The sequence below is a fragment of the Hyla sarda genome, chromosome 9 (genome assembly GCF_029499605.1).
Source record: "Hyla sarda isolate aHylSar1 chromosome 9, aHylSar1.hap1, whole genome shotgun sequence".
In the NCBI taxonomy this organism is placed as follows: Eukaryota; Metazoa; Chordata; class Amphibia; order Anura; family Hylidae; genus Hyla; species Hyla sarda.
Window position 1 is genome coordinate 189,582,176 of NC_079197.1, and position 6,340 is coordinate 189,588,515.

Below are 6,340 nucleotides of genomic sequence, written 5' to 3' on the forward strand. Positions count from 1 at the left end.
CTCTCTATTCTGTTTGGTTTCAACATTTTGCCTGTGCACTTCTTTTGCCCTGTACTTTATGATTGTACTTATGGTTTGTGTTGTTGTTTCACTCTTATTGTTGCAGTGTATAAGGGCTCGGCGGGTTTCTATCCCCTGCACTGTTTATCTTCAGGGAACCTGTTACTGTAGATGCTGACTCTGCTTTTCAGTATTTTTTACATTTGTAATTATGTATAATAAATAACATTGACTTTGTTTAATATTTATCTGTCCTATGTAATGTATTGATATAAATGAGATGATGGAGAGGGGAGAGGCACATGTAGATCTTATGGACGCCCTCTACTGGGAGACATCAGCCATTAAATGGCGCCTGGAACATGAAGGACCCTTTTATATATTCTGCAATGAGACCCGGGAGCACAGAGTTCCCCATTTGTTCTAAATAACAATATCAGCTCTGCTACATCTGCAGTAGACATTACTATGTGACCCAGGAGAGATGCACACACAAGAACAGTGGCGCAGCACCACATGGACTCCACTATCTCAGATCTTCTCTCAGCCTAAAATGTACATTGCGGAGTCAGGAAAGTCGCCAATATGTTAATGGTAATGAATATAAATATTATTATTCAGTTATATCGCTGGTGGATGTTTGGTTCACGGTTAAGTTGCCTTTTGCTACTTAGTAGTTTGCAGTATGTGAAACGTTCAGACCTCCTCGCAGGAAGACGTAACCGTGCCGGCCGCGCAGAAGTCGTGTAAGCAGACTCATTAGTGTCCGATCATTGCACCCATCATAACTCTGCACCGGCTGCATTCACCGCCCTAATGAGGGTCAGAAATTATCCAAAGCTAATTCAACAGTTTACACCCTTCATGAACCCGCGAATATCGGATCACACGTACAGAGATTAACGAAACTTAAGAAAATGTTCTCAAATACTGAAAATTTCCATAATGAGCACAAAGCTTTAGATTATCATAAAGAGACATATAGGAACAGTATTATAGTAGTTATATTCTTGTATATAGGAGCAGTATTATAGTAGTTATATTCTTGTATATAGGAGCAGTATTATAGTAGTTATATTCTTGTATATAGGAGCAGTATTATAGTAGTTATATTCTTGTATATAGGGAGCAGTATTATAGTAGTTATATTCTTGAATGTAGGAGCAGTATTATAGTAGTTATATTCTTGTATATAGGAGCAGTATTATAGTAGTTATATTCTTGTATATAGGAGGCAGTATTATAGTAGTTATATTCTTGTATATAGGAGACAGGATTATAGTAGTTATATTTTTGTATATAGGAGCAGTATTATAGTAGGTATATACTTGTATATAGGAGCAGTATTATAGTAGTTATATTCTTGTATATAGGAGCAGTATTATAGTAGTTATATTCTTGTATATAGGAACAGTATTTTAGTAGTTATATTCTTGTATATAGGAGCAGTATTATAGTAGTTATATTCTTGTATATAGGGAGCAGTATTATAGTAGTTATATTCTTGTATATAGGAGCAGTATTATAGTAGTTATATTCTTGTATATAGGAGCAGTATTATAGTAGTTATATTCTTGTATATAAGGGCAGTATTATAGTAGTTATATTCTTGTATATAGGAGGCAGTATTATAGTAGATATATTTTTGTATATAGGAGCAGTATTATATTAGTTATATTCTTGTATATAGGAGCAGTATTATATTAGTTATATTCTTGTATATAGGAGCAGTATTATAGTAGTTATATTCTTGTATATAGGAGCAGTATTATAGTAGTTATATTCTTGTATATAGGAGCAGTATTATAGTAGTTATATTCATGTATATAGGAGCAGTATTATAGTAGTTATATTCTTGTATATAGGGGCAGTATTATAGTAGTTATATTCTTGTATATAGGGGGCAGTATTATAGTAGTTATATTCTTGTATATAGGGGGCAGTATTATAGTAGTTATATTCTTGTATATTGGAGCAGTATTATAGTAGTTATATTCCTGTATATAGGAGCAGTATTATAGTAGTTATATTCTTGTATATAGGGAGCAGTATTATACTAGTTATAGTCTTGTATATAGGAGCAGTATTATAGTAGTTATAGTCTTGTATAAAGGAGCAGTATTATAGTAGTTATATTCTTGTATATAGGAGCAGTATTATAGTAGTTATATTCTTGTATATAGGAGCAGTATTATAGTAGTTATATTCTTGTATATAGGAGCAGTATTATAGTAGATATATTCTTGTATATAGGGGCAGTATTATAGTAGTTATATTCTTGTATATAGGAGGCAGTATTATAGTAGTTATATTCTTGTATATAGGAGCAGTATTATAGTAGTTATATTCTTGTATATAGGAGCAGTATTATAGTAGATATATTCTTGTATATAGGGGCAGTATTATAGTAGTTATATTCTTGTATATAGGGGCAGTATTATAGTAGTTATATTCTTGTATATAGGAGGCAGTATTATAGTAGTTATATTCTTGTATATAGGAGCAGTATTATAGTAGTTATATTCTTGTATATAGGGGGCAGTATTATAGTAGTTATATTCTTGTATATAGGAGGCAGTATTATAGTAGTTATATTCTTGTATATAGGAGCAGTATTATAGTAGTTATATTCTTGTATATAGGAGCAGTATTATAGTAGTTATATTCTTGTATATAGGAGCAGTATTATAGTAGTTATATTCTTGTATATAAGGGCAGTATTATAGTAGTTATATTCTTGTATATAGGAGCAGTATTATAGTAGTTATATTCTTGTATATAGGGGCAGTATTATAGTAGTTATATTCTTGTATATAGGAGCAGTATTATAGTAGTTATATTCTTGTATATAGGAGCAATATTATAGTAGTTATATTCTTGTATATAGGAGCAGTATTATAGTAATTATATTCTTGTATATAGGAGGCAGTATTATAGTAGTTATATTCTTGTATATAGGAGCAGTATTATAGTAATTATATTCTTGTTTATAGGAGGCAGTATTATAGTAGTTATATTCTTGTATATAGGAGCAGTATTATAGTAGTTATAGTCTTGTATATAAGAGCAGTATTATAGTAGTTATATTCTTGTATATAGGAGGCAGTATTATAGTAGTTATATTCTTGTATATAGGAGCAGTATTATAGTAGTTATATTCTTGTATATAGGAGCAGTATTATAGTAGTTATATTCTTGTAAATAGGAGCAGTATTATAGTAGTTATATTCTTGTATATAAGAGCAGTATTATAGTAATTATATTCTTGTATATAGGAACAGTATTATAGTAGTTATATTCTTGTATATAGGAGCAGTATTATAGTAGTTATATTCTTGTATATAGGAGCAGTATTATAGTAGTTATATTCTTGTATATAGGGAGCAGTATTATAGTAGTTATATTCTTGTATATAGGAGCAGTATTATAGTAGTTATATTCTTGTATATAGGAGGCAGCAGTATTATAGTAGTTATATTCTTGTATATAGGGAGCAGTATTATAGTAGTTATATTCTTGTATATAGGAGGCAGCAGTATAGTCGATACAGTATATTTATTAGTAATTGCTCCATTTTGACTCCAGAAATCTTTAAAGCTATCTACGGTTTTCTTTCTTTTATTACACAAAGAACAATTGAGAGCCGTCTCCCTTTTGAACCAGCACCTCGGGGACATGGGAACGGTAACAATACATCCAGTATCTATCACCGACCCTTACACTGCACTTCTCCATTTTTACAAATTTGTTAGGGTTAAAGATCTAGAGTCCTCACAAATAACTTTACCAGTGTAGGCGACCAAAATAAATCGGTGGAATAGACGCATCTCCCAAAAGGTGACATTGAGAAGTCTATTGTACTCGCACTTTAAATGCAATCTCTCTTTCCACTTGTGTCGCGTCCCCTCCTTTCCTGTTATTGACAAAACCAATTATCAATCTCTCGCCTCTGTCAATAATGCTTATCAAATTTGGTGGTGACCCCGGTGAACGTGCTCGGCCTGTGTATACGTGCCCCCCAGCCTGGCTGGTAATACACAGGAACACGCGCAATTTGATTCATTCCGCCAGTAAAACGTATCAAACTCGTTTGTCAGTCACCTCCTGTTCCCGGTCCCTGAGCGGTCTGCGAAATAATACAGAAAGGTTATACAGCCTAAGGTGGGCCATTAAATCCTGTAAATAGTATGCCACAGCACAGACTAAATAGGGCATCGTTTACCAAGTGTTACTGCTCCAGGAGCTGTCTCTCCTTGGCACAGTAACGCAATTCTCCGCTCAGCCTTCTACTACCGTGGAGCCGCCTGCGGAACCCGCTGGATCACGGACGGCCCTGATGTTTGATTAGGGAGAAGATTATTAAGTAGGAAAAACACAAGGACAAAGGAATTGCGGCTGCAGGACAATAAGTGATGAAAAAAATCCTAAATAATTAATGTTGTTTTTGCTGCACTTCTTTTTGTAAATGTAGCAAACTGCAACAATGCAGTGAATAGGTTAATGAGATACAATGTAATATGTGACTGGGTATGGACAAACATTACATAGACTGTTCCCAAATCTACAGCTATACAATGGCTGACGGCCATTGCGTCATAAAGGTCAATGACTGTACAAAAAGTTTCCATGACATTATTCACAGCTGTTGCAAAACTACAACTCCCAGCATGCCCGGACAGCCGTTGGCTGTCCGGGCATGCTGAGAGTTGTAGTTTTGTAACATCAGGAGGTCTGCAATTGATTGTTTGTTTCTCTGATGTATTTTCACCAGTTTGTCCCCTGGTGATGCCGGCACCATCCAGGAGAAACACGTAGGGTATCCTTGTTGAACATGATTGTTTTTATAATCTGCACATTATACTGGTTAAAATATTGCTGTTCTTGTTGGGCCCAGAACTTCCAGCATGCCGGGAAAGTGACGAGTGCCTCCAGCTGTTGCAAAACTACAACTCCCAGCATTTCTACTGCCCAATGTTTCTAAACCTGATTGCAGGGCCCAACAAGAACATTAATTTGGTTTTAACCAGTAAAATGTGAAGTTTATAAAAACAATATGGGGGGAATTTATGAATTGTTTTACTCCCTCTCTTTTTCTGCATTTTTTTTTTTTTTTGCGCCAGAGTTTTGTGACTTTTCATTTAGAAAAGTTGATATTGTGCAGTGGTCAGGAATTTATGATATGCTGATTTTAAGTTTGGTACATCTTTTGGCGCAATTGCACTAACTGAGGTGCAAATCTACACCAGCCCTGACTTGGCTTACAGCATTGTCTAAAAGTCGCACAGATTGTTGCAAGGGTTAAAAATTCCCAGAGGGAGCATCCTACAAAGTGGAGTACTTAAATGGGCACTCTTTTTAAAAATAGTTTTTGCTCTTGCACTCCTTATGGTAAATAAAAAATATTTCTAATGTACTTTGTTTAAAAAAATAAAGTTTTATTTGTGTTTAAAAAAGCTGCCACTAGGTGTCTTCCTACTTGTCCAGAGCACATTTTCCCCCATCTCTTGCACAGACTTTAGACTCCTGCTGGCCTGGCAGAAGTCCAAAATCAGGAAATGCAGTCTGGAATGCTGAGGGGTGTGTGCAGCCTTAGCCAATCATAGCTCGTCTCACACTGAACTGCTCTGGGGGTGTGTGTAGCAGAGTGAGGGAGGAAGTTCTCCCCTGTATGGCTTCAGATGATGTCCCTCCTGCTTGGGAACGCCCCCTCCCAGTCTGTGAATCTGACTGAGCAGATCATCCAGAGCAATATCAAGGTAGAAAACTAAAAAATAATAAAAAATAAAAGCAGGGGGTGGTTTATTATGATGGGGGCAGTGACCGGGGAGGATTATAACATTTAACAAGATCATGAGAGGTTCTCTTTAAGTAAGGAATATGATCAGCACCATATTTATCACATGCTCTGCACCATGTAATACATTTGGTGCAGGTACACAGTTCCCACCACACAGATTAATGGGGTAAAAAGACATGCACCCATACCACTCTTGATAAATTTTCCCCAATCATGTACAACGAGAAGACCCAACATGTTTCACCTGGATGGTGCCAGGATCATCAGGGGACGAAGTGGGGGAAAATACATTAGAAAAACAAGCAATTAATTGTAATCCTCCATATGTTGCAAAACTACAATTCACAGCATATATAAAGCCAATGGGGGTATATATCAATTTTGCCTGCTTCTTTTTTCCCTTTTTTTTTCCCTTTGGTTTTTGTGGACATGCACCAAATTTATCATTTGGTGCACATTGTTAGTATATGCTGTATATCAGCAAGCGACGTGAGTTATTTTCTTTTGTGGGGTTTATAGCCACCATGTGAAATGGATTTTATT

The 6,340-nt window shown here is 35.4% G+C and overlaps 1 protein-coding gene across 1 annotated transcript in view; it reads right to left on the reverse strand.

Annotated features, from left to right (window-relative positions):
* DIAPH2 (diaphanous related formin 2) overlaps window positions 1-6,340 on the reverse strand; it is a gene marked incomplete in the record, with an annotated part of 1,463,478 nt that overhangs the window by 45,731 nt on the left and 1,411,407 nt on the right.